The 21,860-nt window shown below is 37.7% G+C and overlaps 1 pseudogene across 1 annotated transcript; it reads right to left on the bottom strand.

Moving 5' to 3' along the window:
- Positions 1-15,171: 15,171 nt before the first annotated feature.
- LOC308494240 lies at positions 15,172-21,589 on the bottom strand (annotated as a pseudogene). The gene is made up of 3 exons: positions 21,578-21,589; positions 21,326-21,494; positions 15,172-16,174 (listed from the first exon to the last, which is right to left on the bottom strand). The product of its transcript is annotated as an uncharacterized misc_RNA (transcript).
- Between the last annotated feature and the right edge of the window lie 271 nt (positions 21,590-21,860).

Genomic DNA, 21,860 nt, shown 5'->3' with positions numbered 1-21,860 from the left:
TATGTTTTCAAAAAACACAGTGAAAACAGTTGAAATCCACAAATAGTACTTTGCAGTCATCCTTTCATTCTTTAAACTTCTTAGCCCCAACAGAGGACAAATTGTTCCCTGACACCAGAGTGCAGCCTGCCCTAGATTTTAAGCAAAAATCAAATAAATGATACCACACAGAAATGAATGAGGCCTAATCACATACCAGGAAGGAATTTGAAAAGTTTGAACTAAATATTAAAAAACTGAGTTCATTTGACACAGGTAGAGAACCACATTGAAATAATCAACAGTTTGTTCATGTCAAAAGGAAAGGTGGGTGTGCCCGGTTTCCAATGGATTAGTCATGAAGAGAACTAAGCTGCAAATCTTGCAAATCAAGTTCGGTGCATACGTGATAGAAGTAGTAAGCAAAATCGTGACTATTTTTAATGCTTATGCCTTTAGTCATAACCAGTTTATAAGCTATGTGGAAGTCAGATTTGAATATGGAGATAAAATTTCTCTTACCACAGTCTAATCTAGGTCAGGAGGTTTATTGAAGAAATTTACCAAGTTGTTTTCTCATGGTTTAAGGCTCAGCTCAGGATCATCTCCTCTCGGAAGTCTTTTCTTGCCTCCCCCAGACTAGGTTGGGTGCCCCTTGTCCTGCTAACTTACTTATATTAAAAAAAAAAACACCTATTTTCCAAAACGAAAATAAAATTAGTGCAAAGAATTTCATTGTTTTACACATTTGTAAATTTTTATATCTGGATTAATAGAATACAGGTAAATTTGCCTATCTACTTCTTCATTCATTCTGTTACAATATGTTGTTTTGGTTGTTTTGTTTGGTTGATTATGTTTTGTTATGAAGAAAATCTAACATCTGTATAGTTAAAAAGGTATAGTTAAAAAGGGGAGGGGTATTTTAATAGTCCTTTCAGATAATTATAAGGATATTATTCTCTGATACTATATCAAAACTCAGCAAGTGGTAATTTATTAAAGGATAGTTACAACATAGAATCTGAAACCAATAGCAATAAAGTTTCATACTGTTACCTAAAAATCCATTGATGTATCTTGAACTTTGAATGGATTCTTATTTGTAGGTTGATCAGCCCCACTGTGGAGTTACACATTTGTAATACCATGTATCAGACATTTGGAAAATAATTATTCAGATCTTCCAAATGTTGACACATTCAATTACCAAAAAAATCTTATCTGTTAATATCACCACAGATCTCATCAGGAAAAATGTAAGCATTGGGAAGACACCAAGCTCATGGTGTCAGGTAAATTTTTCAAAATCTTCATTTTCGCTTGAAAGCTTAACTGTTAAGGTAGGCAAAAATACCATGAACTCTTTTCCTTGAAGTAACAGTGTCACTTCATTCATTTCTAAGAAAATGCCAAATACCCAGTCTGAATAAACATAGTTTTCATTCTTTCAAGTAAAAATGAATGGTCTATGGGAAAAAAGTGGCTCTTCCAGCTCACAATTCCAAAGATTACGCAAGTGCTTTTCCTTAAGATAGCCATCAGTATGTAGAAGAAGTGCTTTATGCTTACTTCCCATCTTGTCCCACAGAATACTAAGAAGATATGTCCTCTAGGATCAAGATTTAATAAAGCTAATAGAGGGTAAAAGGGGTCAAATATTTGGTGATGGAAGGAGAACTGACTCTGAAGGGTGAACGCACAATGCAGTATATTAATGATGCATTATAGAAATGTACACTTGAAACCTGTATAATTTTACTAACCAATGTCACCCCAATAAATTTAATAAAGATAACAAAGCTAATAATTTTTCTGCTTCATTGAGGACATTCCTATGTGTAACTGGCATTTTCTTTATTGTGAGTGTGTGGATGTGAAGAATACAATGACTGCTGGTACAGTTTGGTGCCACTCTCATACATGCTGAGACGCCAGCAATTTTACCCACTGTTAATTTCTTTTGCACAAGGAATGCAAATGTCAACGCTGGAAAAAAAGGGAGGGGAAAATATCTCAATATTATTATGAAAGTAATTTTAACCTTGTAGACACCCATAAAAGGTGTTAGCAATGTCCAGGTGTCCATGGAATTTACTTTGAGAACTGCTGTGGTAAAAAGCTAGTGCCACACTTTATAAATTCCCTAGAACTTCTGTAACAAAATGCCACATACTGGGTGGCTTAAAACAACAGAAATGTATTCTGTCACAGTTCTGGAGGCTAGAAGTCTGAAATCAAGGTTATCAGTAGGTCCCTGTTCTTACAGATGGTTCTTCCAGCTTCTGCTGTCCGCAAGTATTCCCTGGCTTTTGGCAACATAACTCCAATTTCTGCCTCCATCTTCACATGGTTTTCTTGTCTGTGTGTGTCTCTGTGTGCTCTCCTCGAATGAGGACACTAGTTATTGGCCTACCATAATCTCGTATAATCTTGTAGGGGAGGAAAATGATTTCCTTGACCCTCTTAGAGTCTCTAGTAGGTCTGAAAACAACTTTCACATGACTCGGGAGAACTTCATAAGGAAATGATGACCCATAGCAACAGTTAGATCTGAGTATTTTTATGCTAGCCTTGTTGAAGAGTGGACAGTTGTGGAGGAATATGGTAAGTTAAAGAGTAAGAGGTAACTGTAGTACACTGGGGAAAACTTAGCAAGGCCTGTTTGTTCACATTCTTCTCAGCATCCCTTTGTCTACAGAGATAAGCATACTGCTTTCCTCCAGGTATAAGGAAGGCACCTTTCATATAATGACCTGGGGAGGAGCTGGGGTGCGTGTCAGAGTGACCTGCTTCTGCTGTTTTCTCAAACTCCTTCAGCCTAAAATATTCAGTATGCAAAGTTGCCATATTTTGGGGTAGTGTGTTCTGAACCCCATGAACCTCATCTTAACTAATTACCTCTACAAAGACCCTAATTTCAAACAAGGTCACAATCTGAGGTTCTAGTTAAACATGAATTTGAACAACCAAAATGTCCTTCGATAGATGAATGGATAAAAAATTTGTGATATATATACACAATGGAATACTATTCAGCAGTAAGAAAAGATGAAATAGGACCATTTGTGACAACATGGATGGATCTTGAGATTATAATGCTAAGTGAAATAAGTCAGACAGAAAAAGCAGAGAACCATATGATTTCACTGATATGTGGTATATAAACCAAAAACAACAAAAGAACAAGACAAACAAATGAGAAAGAAAAACTCATAGACATAGACAATAGTTTAGTGGTTACCAGAGTGTAAGGGGAGGAGAGGGTAGTAGATGAGGGGAAAGGGGAACAAATATATGGTGATGGAAGGAGAACTGACTCTGGGTGGTGAACACACAATGGGATTTATAGATGATGTAATACAGAATTGTACACCTGAAATCTATGTAATTTTACTAACAATTGTCACCCCAATAAACTTTAATTAGAAAAAACATGAATTTGGGGGACACTACCCAAGTCACTGTACCCACCAATATTCCCTAAGGTATACGTACCCATCACATAACTGCTGTGAATGTTGGTGGATAAAAGTTCACAGTTGTCCTTTCTCTAGAGTCTAGGGAATTTCCCTTAACGAAGGGAATTGTTTCATCCAAGAAGATACTTAACCCCTCCCAGAGGCATCTCAGAGCCAATGACCAGCTGAGATTGTGGTGTAAAAGGTTGGTACCCTTGCCTCAAGGCAGGAAGTACCTTTTTGGTTCAAGTCTTACCCCAGATCTCCCCTCGGGATCATGCTGAAGCTAGTCTCCAGCTGAGACCATAACCTGACGTAACTTTTTCCCCTACCCCACCCAGCTTCCCTCACTCCCTTCCTTTTGAGAGCACAACCCAAAACAAGTCCTGAATCACTTTTCATCTCTTTGACAAATATTGAATGATTGCTGCTTGATTTTCATTAAAGACATGGTAGGGAGTCTAATAGATCCTCACATACATACCACCCCCCCCCACACACACACACACTAGAACACAAAAGTCTATACCCTCATCAAATAAACAAACAAAACTCCTGCCCTACACCAGCGGACAGCAAGAAAACTAATCTATCTTGACCTTGGCTCTAGATGAGCTGTAATAATTTGCAAACACAAGCATGGGTTCATGACCATTTCAAACTGCCTATTGTTAGGAGACAATTCTTCATGAGTTTTAAGTTCTTGCACATCTTGTGAGCAGAGGCACTGTCTTTGTTCTAGACTATATTTTCAATGGTTTATGTAGTAAGCAGTCTTGGAAGAGAACGATAATGTCTCCCTCTGGACCAGAGGGCAGATTTGCTTATAGCTTTGGAAGATAGTCATAATTTTCTCTCTCTCTCTAAAAGGCAGGCATGCCTACTGCCCATTATAAAATATCCGTGTTCTGTCAGTTCAGCCTTCCGTTCCTGTAATGCAACCCACTGCATGTATAGATGCCATCTGTATTATTTTGTGGGACTTGGGAAATGAACACAAATGCTGACACTCTGGCTACTGCGATTGCGTTGAGTAATAACCTATCCTTGGTCTCTGGCCCCAGGGTAGTGTGTCTTCTGCCAAAATCCATGAAATTATGGCAGGCTAACTGTGGCAAGGTAAAATCTCACACCCTTCACAGTTCTTAATGCCTAGGTGGTCCAAACACCTTATGCCGAACATTTATTTTAAATTGGTCCTAAGTTGATGTTACCCCGAGAGAGCTAGTATAAACAAAAGAAAATCCTCTTTGGAAGAACACCCTTCAACTCAGACCTCAAACAATTCCCACAGATAATGTATCAAGGAACCATGAGCTTTTAGTCTAGAAAATGAAGTACCACAAATTAGAGGCAGTATCACAAAAACTTCAGATATTAGATAGAGAATATAAAATACATATGTTTACTATCTTCAAAGAAATGAAAGATGAGATTGAAAATTTGAGCAAGAAACAAAGGCTGTTAAAAAATGACCAAGTTTGCAAAGGACCTACATAAGACCTCTAGAAAAGAAATATATAGAGGCATAACTTAGGAGATATTGAAGGTTTGGTTCCAGGCCGCTGAAATAAAGCAAATACCACAATGAAATGAGTCACATGAACTTTTGGTTTCCTAGTGCATACAAAAGTTATATTTACACTATACTGTAGTCGATTAGGTGTATAACACTGTATGCCTAAAAAAATACTCTCCTTAATTAAAAATACTTTATTGCCAAAAAATGCTAACCATCACCTAAGCCTTCAGCAAGCTGTAATCTTTTTGCTGATGGAGGGTCTTACCTTTAATTTGTAAAAAGCACAATATCTGTGAAGTACAATAAAGGGAAGCACAAGACAGGTATGCCTGTAATTGCTGAAGTGAAAATTTTAATTGATGGGTTAGGCATCAGTAGATATTTAGCTGAAAACTGAATGAGTGTGTTGGAAAATAGATCTGAAGAAATTATCCCGGATATAATACATAGCAAATGTGAAAGGAAGATTGTGAGCTATGGAAGACAGAGTAAAAGGGTCTACATGTGTTAAATCAGAGTTCCAGAAAAAGAGAAGAGAAAGAATAAAGAAGAGGCAATATTAAAAATTTTAATTTGGGGGCCAGCCTGGTGGCTCAGGTGGTTGGAGCGCCGTGTGTCTAATGCTGAGGTCACCAGTTCGGTCGCCAGTTCAATCCCACATGGGCCAGTGGGGGGAGGCAGAAGAAGGGGGAAAAAATTATAATTTTGGCAGGGCTGTGTTCATATATTTTAGGCATATTAAGTTTTCCAGGAAAAAAAGAAAGAAAGCTATCCTAGACATATAATAGGGCATGAATATGCAAAAGTAAATAATAGGTGCAGCTAACTTTAGGCAATAGTTGACTTTTTAAAATGTGTATAAAATGTGTAAAAAGTCAGACAGAGCCTCTTGTTTAAAAGAGAACTGATAAATTCTTCTATAACATAATGTTTCTAATATGTGTTATGTAGCTAGCTATACATGTTTAGACTTCCTCCCACCTTCCCTAACAATTGGGAAATATGTTTTGTAACCCATAGCCATATCAAATAAAAGCTCACATTCTAGCCTCATTTTAAAATGCAAGAATAACAAAGAAACCAAGGAATTGCTGATTTTAATCTCTATACTTTCATTTTTGTAACAAATTTCATATGGAAACCTCACAATATCAGTATAAGAATCTCACTTTTGATACGTAAGACCCAACACAATGCCAAAATAGGTACTTAATGAATAGTTGTTGAATGAATGAATGATTGAATTAATTCATAAAGATGATACCTAAATCTAAAAGTGATCTGGGGAAAAAATAGGACTGACAAAAAAAATTCATAAGTATAAGTAACTGTATCATTGTTAAACTACCTGACCTTTGGAAACTAACAATTAAGGTTCAGGAATTCTCCACTTTGCCTCTCTGTATCTATAAAATATTGCAGTGCTTTCATTATACTGTGGAAGGATTGCAAACCGGCACAAGGGTCAAGGTTGTATCATCTGATAGGCCCACCCCACACTCTACCCATGTGTTTGTTACTTAGCAACATTTCCCTGTCCCCTCTCTTACCTCCTGTTGGCAAACCCGCTCAGGGGAGGTTGTGGAACTTGTCAGGGGTGAAGGAAAATCCAGTGACTGATACTTTATGTCCAGGAATTTTCAGAGTCTATAAATATCTTTTGGTTTTTGTTTTTCTTTCTAGCTTTTTCTTTATTTGGAGGTCTAATATATAATACAGAGGGTGCCAAAAAAAAGTATACACATTTAAGAAAGGAAAAAACTGTATTAAAATTGTAATACTCAATATATACCGATAACAAAAGATGAATACAAGTTGTGTATATACATGTTTTGGGCACCCACGGAGTACTCATATATGTGTATATATTAGAGTTTGCTGCACAGTGGAAGATGCAGAACAGAAACATGTTTAACTGGAATAGGGTCCTTTAGCACTGGTTCTTCCGCACCTTAATTGCTAAAGGTATTGATGTTAGGAAACGCTGATACTCCCTGTCTCACACTCGGGGTTACAGCCTTGTCCACTTAAGCAATACTCTACTTCACATGGGAGACCTAAATTCAAATGAGTTTCTACTGACTTTTATGTGGGTCAGCAGGGGCATGGAAAGGAAAATAAATGAGAACAAAGAAAGAAGGGATCACTCCTATGTAACTCCTTGCGTAGAAGTATTAATCTGAGTTGGTAAAGTAAACACTACTTGAGTATAATTATAATTCCCAGTAGATAAAGTATCGACATCAATAGAAGCCTATTTGGACAAAGCTAAGCTAAAATTACTGCAACACTTTTTTCACATAACTGCTTTCTTAAAAAAAAAAAAAAAGCTTTAAAATATCTGTTGGAAAATTAAAGTAATAATTAAATAAATTGAAGTGATTAATTAACTCCTCAAATATTGTATGTCTTAGGAAAAGATTATATTATTTTTAAGGCTAAGTGAAAGTAATGCTAGACATGAAATAGGTTGTAGACATAGTAAAGTGAAGGGAAAAGTTTCACATTTCGTTTAGGTATGAAACAAAATAAACAGTATTGGGACTTCACTATTCAGAGTAGATAAGAATTCGATTGTCATATATAGTTAAACTCATAAAATATTCTAATTTTTTAATTATCCAAGATAGAGATAATTTAGTTCCTTTCATCTAAAATGATGATGATTTTCACTTTTAGTCTACCTCACTTTCATAAGGATTTAATGATTGTAAACTGTGACTGACGTAAATAAACATATGCTTTTTATTATCTCAGAGTTTGAAAGTCATTTAAAGAGGAAACTACTTAAAAAGTGCATACTTTGTGATATGACCAGATACCAAAGTACTCATAATTATCTGATATTTGCACATAGAAATAGTTATCTATTTTACTATTCTTAATGGGATTTCCCATACTTCAAATTTTTGTAATTCTTACATTCTGTGGGATAAAATTCATTAGTTGAGTTTATACTGAAATATATAAATTCCTAGTTTCATGTATTTTATGTATAGTCCTCAGAAGAGTCCTGATCTTATGCTAAGTACACAGTCGACACAATAAACTTTTGCTCAGTTGAAAATTACAGTTGTGGATTTTGAATAAGTAATAATACTAAACTGGTTCTGTAAAAATATGCAAAGGTTAGGTATGTTTATGAATCTGCCTGGGGAGGTTCTCGCCACATTCTAAGTGCATGCTGAAAATTCTTTATTTTGATAATTTCTCAGCAGAGACCCTCTCAAATAGAGATCTCTATACCATATAGTGTGTTAAAATAAAGTTTCAACAAGGGGTCCATTCCCACAAAAAACGTAATCTTACATTTTTAAAAAACAAAATAATTTAAGGGAAATACCTTGAGTGTGATGTGAAGCAGTGTTTTCAATATCTGAAGGTAAGAAGCTGAGAGTATTGTCCCACAAAGAGTTATCAGTCCCATTAATTATGTCAATGTATGAAAGAGAATTTCATCTTGTTTCTAGACTTTAATTTACTAAGTGTATTAAGGTTATGATTTTAAACAATAACTTTCTTCATTGCAAATCCCCCTTTATTGTTTTAGAATCTGGTCTCTCTAGCAGATAAAGTCTGTCTAGGTTGATACTTTAATTCATTTTGGTTCTTGCAAAATTCCTTTTTTCCCCAGATTGTTAAGAATTCTGAGATCTGGAAAATAAATGAAAAATGTCTAAAAATGTCCATGTATACTTAAAACACTGTAACTACATGTATTAAATCTACAGAAAAACTGATGGTTAGGACCCTGCAAAATTTAATAGATTTTTACAAAAGAGTACTAAAACAACACACCATAATGGATGTGATAACTTTATTACATTTACTCACCATACAGTTTGAATAATTAAAAATTAATAAATGTCATCAAATTATATAGATTATTCATCAGGTGACTGATCATCTGGTTTCTTCCAACATCTACCAGAACTGCTGAAGAACAGCCTGAATCTTGAAGGTTAATCTTTTAAGCATCTCTTAATAAGCACCCTGTAACTACAAGGATCCAGGTGTCTCTTTTGTATGACATTGCAAAGAAATGTCCTCCCCTGTCTGACATTTCCCTATCCCCAACCAACTTAAAACAGATTACAGGGCCCAGGTGGTTCCACAAAGGTATGAAAAAATAGAAGTATGGTGTGCCCAAAATGAGCTTTTTAATAAAACTGTTGATTCAGGGATTCTTAGTTACATGCAAAAGGAAGCTATCCAAATTAAGTCAAGTAAAAAGGGAGTGTTTAGAAGTCCAGAGGAAAATCTCATGGATCCCAAACACAAATATAGAAATGGTCAAAGTTGTCAGACCAATACTCTCTCTCCATCTTTCTCTAGGGCTGTATGATTTCTACTTTCTTGGGAACATCTAGGTTATGGTTTACCTCTGAAGATCAAATTTCTCAGTCTATTTGCATGTACACAGCAAAAAATGGCTGCCAATCTGGAGTCCACCTGACCTTACAGCTCTAGTGTCCTCCACGGAGTTACTGATTCAATGTCTAGGTCTCTGGGTTCAAATAATCAAGCAAAAGAATCTGATTGGGTTAGGTGTTCTTTCCTGGTCCCCCAACCATGGCTGGGGATACAAGGTCTAATGCAAATATAGCTGCCCCTTCCCGGATCTGTGGGTAGGGCAGATTCTCTCAGAAGGGAATGTGGGTGGGGATGAAACAATTAGTATCTCAAGTTCCCAGAAAGCAGTTGAAGTTGGACTTTCTCAGTTGGTTTTTTTAAGTCTCTTTCAAATTGAGAATTCAGGCTATGGATGGCAGAAGAGACAAATTGTATCAGCACATTCTCCTATTTCAAAACAAGACAGGATTTTTGTGTGTTGCAGGTATATCTTGGTCTATTAAAAATGGAAGGAGGGCCGACCCCGTGGCTCAGGCAGTTGGAGCTCCATGCTCCTAACTCCGAAGACTGCCGGTTCGATTCCCACATGGGCCAGTGGGCTCTCAACCACAAGGTTGCCAGTTCAACTCCTCGAGTCCCGCGGGGGATGGTGGTCTCTGCCCCCTGCAACTAAGATTGAACTCCGCACCTTGAGCTGAGCTGCCACTGAGCTCCCAGATGGCTCAGTTGGTTGGAGCGCATCCTCTCAACCACAAGGTTGCTGGTTGGTCTCCCGTGGGGGATGGTGGGCTGCGCCCCCTGCAACTAGCAAGGGCAACTCGACCTGGAGCTGAGCTGCGCCCTCCACAACTAAGACTGAAAGGACAACAACTTGAAGTTGAACGGCACCCTCCACAAATAAGATTGAAAGGACAACAACTTGACTTGGAAAAAAGTCCTGGAAGTACACACTGTTCCCCAATAAAGTCCTGTTCCCCTTCCCCAATAAAATCTTTAAAAAAAAAAATGGAAGGAGGGGTATACTAGGTGTTCTTGGTTCCCAACTATCTTTCTAGCTTCTAGAATGAACAGAAGCTTTAAATGACCAGCTATAACCTGTTTCCAGATGCCAGAATAGCTTTTGTTGTTCAACTCCACATAAGATATCTAAGAGAGATAACACATTGATAATGATAGTTTATTGCTCCAATTATTCCAGTTAGTATCTTTCTCAAACAACAAGAGTATAAGAGAATAAGCCATGAACAGAACTTAGACAATTCTTTAATACTTTGGTTCCATCTCTCTAATCATAATACCATTCTATGTGTAATAAAAACAAAACAATCACATTTTACTCCTGTTTTCAGAGTTTGTAGAGATCACCTGTTTTTATTATTTAATTGTTATAGGTTATAATAAGTTATAGTGACAATTTACTTTTACCTACCCTAAAAAAAACATGGTATATTCAGTTTAGCACAGTACCTATGAAGAAATCTGGTTACTAATGTACAGCATGGTGATCATAGTTAATAATACTGTATTGTATCCATGAAAGTTGAAAGAGAGTAAATCTTAAAAGTCCTCATCTCAGGGGAAAGAAAGGGAAAAATATTGTAACTATGTATGGTGATGGATGGTAACCAGATTATTGTAATGATCATTTCACAATGTATACAAATGTTGAATCATTATGTTGTACACCGGACACTAACATAATGTTATATGTCAAATATAACTCAATTTTTAAATAAATAAATCAAAGAAACCTAGGTACTGCCCGAGACTGGATAGAGTTCTCAGTTAAGAATATTTTTTCCTCAAAGACTATGTGAATGAACTAATCAGAGTCAGTTTTGGGGACGCAGAGAAAAAACCGAGAGTGGTTAGATGGGTGTGTGGGAGGGGGTTGGGGATAAGGGGAAAGGTGAAGGGATTTGGAAGCAGCTGGTAACCACAAGATGGCCTCAGGGTTTTTCTTTTGAAAATTAATTTGGGGAAGGTATTCTATAATGTTGTAAAGATTTTGTTGGGTATCCGATGGACATGCGTCCTATTTGGGAGACCACCTCAGGGATACTGTGGATACCTGATCATGGCATTGTACATCAGAAGCTAAACATTAATGAATGCCAACTATAATTTTATATATATAATGTGATGGTTCAGTGTGAGGTCGGAGGGATAGTGGATGGGGGGAGGGGGGTTCACAGTATGAGGGATATAAATGATGAACGTCTAAGTATTACCTTGTTTTGTACACCTGAAACTAATAAATAAATTAATTAATAAAAAAAAATAAAAAGAACCTTAAAAAAAAAAAAAAAAAGAATATTTTTTCCTCAAAAATTTGAAGGTATTGCTCCTTTGTCTGTAAGCTTCCAATGTTGTTTCATAAGATATATAAATGTCTAATCATTATGTTGTTATGTGCCTTGGTTTGGGTCCTTTTTTTTTCACATTCATTATGTGGGGCAACTGATGAGCCCTTTCAATCAATGTCCTTTTTTTCTGAAATATTATATTTTTAAATTAATTTATTTATAATTACCTCCTCTCTCTTCTTTCTTTCTAGAACTCTTATTATTTGGTAATGGGGACTCTTGGACTAATCAACTCTTGGACTTATCAACTAATCTTTTCTCTCCTATCTTTAATCTCTGGCTTGTCCTACTTTCTCATAGACTTCTTCAAATATATCTACCACCTTTTTAGTATATGTGCTGCTGAAGCGAGCACATCTACCACCTTTTAAAAAAAAATCTAAGCTATCCTATTTTTAATTTCTAAGCACTCTTATTTGTTCTTTGAACATTTCTTGTTTATATAGTATTCTGCTCTTTCTTGTTGGTTTTGTTTTTATGGATAGAATATCTTCTCTTATCCCTATGGAGTATATTTATACTTGGTCTTTTTTTCTTAGAAATTTACTTCTACTTCCTACATTTTTTTCTGTTTCCTGTGGTTTCCTTTCTTCTTGTTTACTTTGATCTCTGTCTTTAAATGTTGAAGGCTTTCTTCAAATATCTAATACTTGGCTATTAATACTTAAGCATTAAGCACTTCAAAACAGATGGCAAGCACTTGGCTTCTAGATTTATGGTCCTAACCATAGGAAGACTAAGCTGAGTTTTTTTTTGTTTTTTTTTGAAGTGAGCCTCAAATGTTACAATGTAGATAGAGGTCTTTCACTCGAGCTTCTCCGAGTAGAAGCCCCCAAACTCTAGGAGATATAAGCTTGATTCTGCTTTCTGCAATTAGACATTAGACCTGGGGAAAGGGGGAAAATAGGGCTAATTTTCCCTAAGAATTTGTAAATTAAATATTCAATAAAACTTACTTTCCATAATACTTCACTTAAAAATTTACCATAAGCAACAGAAGCAATAACTGCATTTCTCTAAATATCTGTCCTGGGAAAAGATAGATGGGCTTTTTAAATTTCATTCTGACAAGTCTTTTGTGAGGTGGAGTGGCTGGTGGGACCCAAAAGATTAAAAATTTCTACTCTAAGAAAACTTTATGTGTACCAGTGGCATAGGAAGACTAGGGAAGGGCCAGCCCGGTGGATCAGGCGGTTAGAGCTCCATGCTCCTAACTCCGAAGGCTGCCAGTTCGATTCCCACATGGGACAGTGGGCTCCCAACCACAAGGTTGCCAGTTCAACTCCTGGAGTCCCGCAAGGGATGATGGGCTCCGCCCCCTGCAACTAAGATTGAACATGGCACCTTGAGCTGAGCTGCCTCCCGGATGGCTCAGTTGGTTGCAGCACAGGATCTCAACCACAAGGTTGCCAGTTCAATCACTCGACTCCCACAAGGGATGGTGGGCTGTGCCCCCGGCAACTGGAAACAGCAACTGGACCTGGAGCTGAGCTGTGCCCTCCACAACTAAGACTGAAAGGACAACAACTTGACTTGGAAAAAAGGCCTGGAAGTACACACTGTTCCCCAATAAAGTCCTGTTCCCCTTCCCCAATAAAATCTTAAAAAAAAAAAAAGAAAAAGACTAGAGAAGAGTTGGGGCTTTGGGTCTTTAAACCACAGCTGTAAAAGGTTGTTAGAAACTATAGTCCAGAAATACCAATTCTGTGAACTCAGGACCCCAAAAGGCCCTGCCCTGGACCCCACATTGCATTGATTAAATAACACATTGGCACCTCTTGTCACTTGAAATCCAGGCACATTGCCGGTATGGTGTGACTCATAAACCTCCACTCCTGGAAATAACACCAATTACATCCCAGGGAAATACTTCTCCATGTCTCTTGCTCTATGTCCACAATACAAAGGCAACTGAATACAAATGCCGTAAAAGTTTATGATTTATAATGCTGTTGACAAAGAAGGAAGATCTTCCTTTGGAATATGGGGAGAATTTGAATAGCAGAAGCTGCTAGATGAAAAAATAATAATAATTAGCTCGTCATATTCTTTTCTCATTGTGAATGCAATAGCTTTTGGCCTAATGAAGTATCTATTCCTAGTGTCAGGTCCATTTTCTTGCTTCTCTCAGGACACCAGAGATACAAATTAGGGTAAAATTTCAAACAGTTGAGCATGGTGACTGAGAAACATTTTGCAATACTGAAACTTTTATATTATTCTTAAATTTGTGTATACCTAGGTATAGACATGACAGTATATGAAGTATAATACAGACACTACGTGAGTAGCAAAATGGACATATACTAGTATTACAGATAGTTTAATTTTCATAAAAATATTTAATAGGTTTCATTAAATTTTCAAAAATTAAATTTAAAAACTATCTTTATTTTTGTAATTGTAAACTCAAGAGTTGTGATTATTAATTATAATTCATACATTTATTGCCTTTAATTTTAACAGATTATACATTTTGAAAGAAAAATAGCTTTTTGAAGTATCTGGAAAGAATTTTAAGTTGTGATTTTTTTACATTTACTTTATATTTTTATACACATTAAAAACAATTCGTTTTTTCAATCCTTTAGATGAAAGAATGCCTATAAGTTGAGATCATGATAGAAAAACAAAATAGGAAAGTAGAGCTCAAAAACAGTAAAAAATAGTCTCAAAAGAAAATAGAAATACAAAAACCTTCAGAGGCTATCTTCTTAAATATTTAAAAACTGAAAATGAAAATGTTCATAAATCACATTAAATTTGCAAACAGCACATTATAAACTCTTTGCTTACTGAATATTTAATTACTAATAAAAACAACTAAGAAAATTATATTAGCATATTTTGCCAGGACACTGGTCAACTATATTGTTTATAAATGCATTGTCCATTTCCATTCATTAAGTTCATTGTCTATCTTTTCTTATTTTTAATTTTATATCTGCTGTTAAGTATTTAATTAATCCTAGGAAACACTTTTACTAAATTTGTTATAGTCTATAGTTTTCTTCTCTTTTCTTTTTTGGTAGCAAACTGTTATTGAAATCTTACATAACTCGAGCTTTATAAAAAGCCAACATAATTGAAAAATTAGTTCCCCTTCTAAAGCCTTAAATATCCAAAGCTTGAAACAGTTAATTTAAAAGTAAGGAAACAAATAAAACAAAATCTCTGCAGCCGACCTGCTGACACACTTTTTAAAAAAATATCTAAATGAGCTTAATCTTTACAAAAGTTATTTTAGCTCAAAAGTTATAATCAAAGTTATCTTAATTCTTCAAAGAAGAAAGAGGGTCTTCATGCCGCCATTTCTTTAGATTCTCATTTTTTTTCAATAAATTTGTCCACAAGTCAATTTCTGTGTGCCCTTGTTTCAGGAGATTCTTCTTGCAGAAGAGGCAAAGTACAAACATGGAAGAGGAACTGCCTAAGCAAGTAGGAAAGTTCCGTAATACTAGTTAGTGTGCAAAGAACACAGAGTTCAGAGTTAATCTCTGGAACTCAATCTGGATGGTGATCTTGACTTTGATCGGATCTAGAACGGGATCTTGAAGTTCTTTTTGATGGAGGGGACACAGAATCAGCTTTTGAAAGTGGAGCAGGTAGGGGAGAATTGGAACGAGACTGACTCCTTAATCTAGATTGTGACTTCATAGCACCTTTCCCATTTTCTTTGGGGGAACGAGATCGAGAACGTGACCTGCTTTGAGATTTCTCATTGGCATCCTTAGATCTGCTCTGAGAATGCGAACAGGAGCCAGGATCAGACTTGGGCTTAGATTTGCTCTTTGATCTAGATTTCCTGCCTTTTGACCAAGAATTTTGATAGACCTTTGCTCCAAGACCTAGATCGGGAGCGACTTTTTGAGCTACTTTGCGAGCTACTACCACTGCTCCTGCGACCCCTACTTCGTGACCTTCTCTGGACCATGACCTTGATCTGCTTCTAGAGTAAGCCTGCCTATGGCTCATTCTTGTTTTATCTTCGATGAGCCTAATATTTCTGCCGGTTATTTCTGCACCGTGCCGTGCCAAAGCACACTTCACGTCAGAGTAGGAGCAAAACTCAATTACGCCTTCGCGCGTTCTTTGTGAGCATCTGAGGAGGTTGCTTCACCAGCTTGTTCTTGTCTCCTGAAATCCTTTCCATCTTACCAACTGCAACAACTAGAAAGAGTTCCTACAATAAGCCTGAATCCTGTACCAAGAGGTGGTCCATGTTTGTCTCTGCCAGAAGTTCTCCGACTGCTGTATCCGGCTTCCATTGTGTAGCCATCACGATCAAGGCACGGCCCCGGGCGTGGCCCACAGTCACGCGCTGGCCTCGCGCAGGCCTCACGCAGAGGTCCTTGCGGTTCAGCTAAACGGCGTCTCGGGAGCCCTGGAACTCCACCAAGTCGTGCCCATTTGTGAGGTCTGTTTCGAGGAGGCGGCCATAGCCCCTGAAAACGTGCGGTAAGTCTTTCCCCCCACGTGGTAGCTAAGCCGTCCTGCGCGGCATGTCCACGACCCGCAGGGGGCTGGAGGGCAGGCCGACCCAACCACCCACCGCAATCAGAAACCTGGTGCGGCTGCGGGGACCGCAAGAACCGCAATACGTGCCTCCCACTGCAGCGGCGGCCAAGTCCAGCTACACCACGGGATATTCTGAGTTTGTTATTCTCTCTTATTAGTTTCACTTTTTTCTGTTGCTTGTCTTTCCCCTATGTCTGTTAAGTTGAAATACAATGTGGGACATTAACGGGAGTCATTCCAAATAAAACTGCATTTTCGCTTTGGGCATATCTCCTCTTATCTACATTAGTCACACAAAAGAAGTCAACAGCTTGGGGGACAGATTATACCTGGGTATGTTTGTTTCACAATTTAATGTAAAATATCTCAGGCATTGCAGTGTTGTTCCTTTCTTCAGTACTTTTGTTTCTGCATTTAATAGTAATAATAACTTACCTTTGTATGCTGTTCTATAGTTTCCAAACCACTTTCATTACTCATAATCGCAATGGAGCCTCACAACAACCTTGGGTGGTGGAACTCACATTTACATTAGAGAAAACCATGTTTTCAACATCACAACTGACAGATTTTGTGACAACCGGACTAAACATTAAATAGTGAATGTTTAACACCTGCCTCTTGGAGGGTATGGAGAACCCTGATTGTATAGTTTACCAACTTCCTTTTAGTAAAACTCCCACTACTCCCACTGTGGCCAATTTCAAGCTACCAATGTGATATCAACTGACTCCTAAAAGTTCTGAAAATTTAACAAATGGCTTTTGCAAACAGGAAGAAGCCAGCTCTAACACCCCCATCCCCCCGTCACTTTAAATTTAATCCAAAAATATATGAAAATTTATGTATGTGCTTTGTTTTGAGACTGGGATATCAAAATAAAAGATATAGATGTTCCAATTTAGTTGACAGATTAAACCAACAATGAAGCTATCAAATGGTAGTGTGGTCTTAATTACAAATGCTTTTGGAGTTCCCAGAGGGTAGTGAGTGTGATCGATAAGTTCTAAACTAGGCCTCAGTGATCCCCAACTCCCAGTACTCATGCCCTGGTGGAATCCATTCCCCTTCGGTGTGGGCAGAACTTGTGACTTCTTTCGAATCTTCTTAAGCAATAGAATATGGCAAAGGTGTAAAGGTATTGGGATGCCACTTCCATGATTATATTAGACTGTAACTTCTTACTAACGGACTCTCTCTGTTTCTGGCTTTCACAAAACAAGCTGCTATGTTGTTAGCTGACCCATGTGGCAAGGAACTGAGGCCCTCTGTCCAAAAGCTCGTAAGGAACTGAATTCTGCCAACCACCATGTAAGCCTGGAAGCAGATCCTTTCATAGTCAAACCTTGAGATGAGACTGCATCACAGACCGATACCTTGACTGCAGTCTTGTGAGAGACCCTGAAGTAGAGGACCCAGCTAAGCCATTTGCAAACTCCCATACCATACACATGATGAGATAATAAATGTGTGTGTTTTTTAGGCCGCTAAGTTTGTGTGATTTGTTATGCAGCAATAGACAGCTAGTACAGTGTGTGCTGGAGAACTGCCCTAGAGAATGTTATGTGGAATTGTAGCTAGTACTGGAAATTGAATAAGATTTTGATAGCGCAGGGAATGGAGGTTACTTTGAAGGAATGTTGGGAGGCACGGTTAATTTGAAAGAGTAGTATCTATTAGGAGGGAACTGAAAGACTCATTTACTCAACTACTACAGATTGAATCCAACCTTATGTCAAATACTTTTTTGGGCAGTGTTATACAGTATTGAGCAAAGACAAAGAAGCTTTTATGTAGCTTAAAGTCTAACTGAGTGTAAGAGGGAGCTGACAATCAACAAGTAAATACAAGAGAACAAGAAAAAATTATGCAGAAAATTAAAGCAGAATGGTGTGTTAGGGAGTGACTAATGCTACTGTTGAGTAGGTGGTAAGGAAAGGTGTGGGAGGCCTGTAAATTGTCCCCCACACCCATTCTCTTCCTCTTTCCTTTTAGTAATAGAATCACTCAACTTTTAACCAGGCAACTATTAGGTTGGTGTGAAAGCAATTGTGGTTTAAAAGGTCAAAAAAATTGCAGAAACCGCAAGAATTACTTTTGCACTAAACTAATAGCTACCCAGGTAGCAACCATTATTTTCCAGCCTCCCTGGTAGCTAGGTGTAAACATGTGACTAAGTGAGCAAAACTGATGTTACTATTTCCAGATCTTGTTTTCATAAGGAAATGATTTTTTTCTCCATTTTCTTTTATCCATTTTCCAGGCTGGAATAAAGACAAGATGTGGCCGATGTTCAATCATGTGAATGAAGATTGCATTCAATGATAACAGGCTAGAAGGAACCCGAGTCCCTGAATGATCTCACGGAGCAGAACTGTCCACTCACCCTTTACAACCTGCCTGCCTCTGGACTGTTATATGAGAGAGAAACATACTTTAATCTTTTTTGAGTTACTATATTTGGGGATTCCTTTGTTATAGGAGCTTAGTTTGTGCCCCACTACCATAGGTGACCTCAGAGCTAAGACCTAAGTGATATGAATGAACAAGTCATACAAAGAGGAGGAGGAAGAGCATTTCAGACAAATGAAAAGGACCTAAAAGGAGAAAGGTCAGTATGGCTGGGGCACAGGGAGTCAATGGTGAAGATGAGCTTGAAGAAGAATTAGTATGGGACCAGATCATGTAGGGGTTTAAAGACTAAAGTAAGGAATTTTTATTTTAAGTGTGATGGGAAACCATTGGAACTTTTTAAGATATTAAAATAGAGGCAGTGTCATGATCGGATTTATGTTTAAAAAATCAATCTGGCTGCTCTGGTAAATCACAGAAGGCAGAGAAAGTGGTTAGAAAACTACTGCAGTAGTCCAAGAGAACTAATTTTAGTGCTCTGAACTAGGGTAGTGATAGCAGTGAAGTCAGAAGATAAATTCTTGAAATGTTTTAGAAGTATCATCATAAAGGCTAATGATAGATGGGATTGGTAGTCGGAGTTCAGGAAAGAGCAGAATCAAACATGACTTTGGGCTCGAGCACCTGCTATTTAATGAGATGGTTGCTGCATGAAGGGTAGAACATAAGGAGGCAAGGGTAGAGGCAGAAAGGTCAGCCAGGGAGCTTGAGTTGAAAACAGCTAGGGATTTGTTTTTGTGGGAAAGGGGCAGGTTTTGCTGTGAAATGGAACATCTCTTTTAGTCATGTTAGCTTTGATGTGCTTATTAGATATTCAAGTGGAAATGTCAGGTAGGCAAGTGTCCCAAAGGTCTGGAATTCAAATATGTCTGGGCTGCAGGTAGAGATTTGAAAGTCATTAGTATATGGATGTGTCACAAAGCCATAGAGTGGATGAAATAGGTGATTTAGAGGGAAAGTGCACAAAGAAAAGAGGGCAGAGGAGAAGCCAAAGACATTGTAGTGTTGGGAAAGATATCCAGATATAGAAAGAAAACCAAAAGAAAGGTGTCGCAAAAGCCTAGAAAATTGTTTTAAGGAGGAAGATGTAGTTAATTGTATCACAAGCCATTGAAAGAGTGAAAAGGACTGACACCATTCTTTGAACCATTGGCTTTGACAAGACGTGGGCCTTGAGAAGTGCCATTTCAGTCAAGTGATAGGGATAAATACCCATTTGGAGAGTCTGAAGAAGAGATGAAAAGATGAAGAGCAAAAGTATAGACATGTCTTTATGTCTTTTAAGGATTTTTGCTGGGAAGGAGAGCAGAAAAATTGGGGGATAGCTTAAGGGAGAAGTGGGATCAAGTAAGGATTTTTAAAAATGTAGGTAAGATTTCAATAGGAAGGATTACTAAAGAGAATAAGAGGGGGAGAGGTACAATTAGAGATGCCTTATGAAGGCCTAGGAGATGGGAGTCCTGTAAGTTCTTTAAGCAATCCTTTACGTGCAAAGTGCAGAAATGTTCATTTCTGCATTTAAAAAAACCACAAAACTGATGAAGTGGGAAAAATGGTCACTCTGATAGAAATGGGGCTGATGATAAAGGGATGATGATAGATGTTTTGGACATAATAAGTACAGTGAAATATTTAAATAAGATTAACTAAGTTACTAAATTGTACAAGGGACTTTGAGCTTCAAGATAGTAATGATGCTTAAGAAAAATAATATATTTTATAAAGGACCAGTCCAGTTGGTAGGTATTTTAAAAATTATCCTGTATCAAATTAACAAGGACTTACCTTGCCAAGATTTTTGGCACTTTTATATTAAATTAAATTACATTGGGAAAAAGCATAATAGTAATTGGAAAGCAACTAATTATAAGCAATTATAAGCCAAATTATGTTTATACCACAATTAGTGTTTGAGGTGGTTTAGTAGGCTGATTCTTCATTTGAATAAGCAACATCAAATAACTGAATAGGTTGTAAAACACATAAATACTTCTTTTATCTTTATTCCAAGTATAACACCACACTCGTTGAATTATTATAATAAAATAAGCAACATTTATATTCTTTTGTTCCAATCCCCTATTAAAAACATAGCAATAGTAGTATTCGTACCCACTGCACAACATAGATTCTTTCAACAGATTTTATGGAGAAATGTGAACAAATAAATATTTTTGCATGACAAGTTCTACCCTGCAGGGAATCTAGAGTGCAAACTCAAACTATGTCTTTTTCATTAGGTTTTTCACTCTTACAACATTCTCTTGTTTCACTTTTAGCTGAGGAAAGTCTTTCTCTAAGGATGATAGGGGGAAATCTTTTGTCTTGTGACCATGGTAATTTTTACTCGTATGTCAGGTTTGCATTTTTCTCCCAGATTTCCAAGTACAGAACTTTGCTACCACAATTTTGTCAATTCAGGTTAAACTGTTTGCCTATGACTTGACAACTGTTTTACACTTTATGTTGATTACTGAAATATTAGATTCATGGTTCTTTAAAACCACTAGTGATAGCTTTGAATTCGTTATGTTAATTTCCATGTAAATTCTGATGCACTGAGATGACAGCACTATAAATTTTGTAGGTGTTGGGGACCTCTTTAAATTAGTTCATCAACTTGAGACAATTCAAAGAAAAAATGTTATCAAACAATTTCAGATTATGGTCGATAAATCAGTTTCTAGAAATAGCTTTGCACAATAAATACCCACCAGTTGACCTTTTGGAGCACGGAGTTGCCAGCGCTTCATGGCAGCTGCAGCGCTCAGCCAGCTCCGAGGCTTGGCGAGCCACATGGTGGGAGGTAGGTAGAGCTGGAGCCCTCCAGGGCTGGGCGCCACGTTGCTTTTCCTTTTTTAAATAGGGAGACGACGCTTCTGGCTATTGTGTAAACGAGTCGAGAACTGCGTTCATTTGCACATCAACTAAGGAGTGGGGAGAATTAAAGCGCCTTCTAATCCAACCTTAGGCAACATGTGCGTCATAGACAAATGCTGAGTTTTAATGCCTGGCTTCGTTCGCCTCGGGGAAACACACTTCGGAGAACGGCCAGGTACCTCAGCAATCGCTGCAAACTGCACAGGATCAAAACCACCACACCAGCCTAGCAGTAGCCCCCGCCCCCGCCAAACCCCGCCAAGCTTCGTAAGGACCCACCCATGTTCTCAGCTACCCAGTTGCTCTACGCAGCGCTGCACCACAGCCTTTCCTCACTCCGTTCCCGCTTTCCCCAACCACTCTGCATTC

This window comes from Rhinolophus hipposideros (genome assembly GCF_964194185.1).
Source record: "Rhinolophus hipposideros genome assembly, chromosome: 3".
Lineage (NCBI taxonomy): Eukaryota > Metazoa > Chordata > Mammalia > Chiroptera > Rhinolophidae > Rhinolophus > Rhinolophus hipposideros.
Note: the sequence above shows the minus strand (reverse complement) of the source record. Positions and strands in the feature narration are given on the sequence as shown.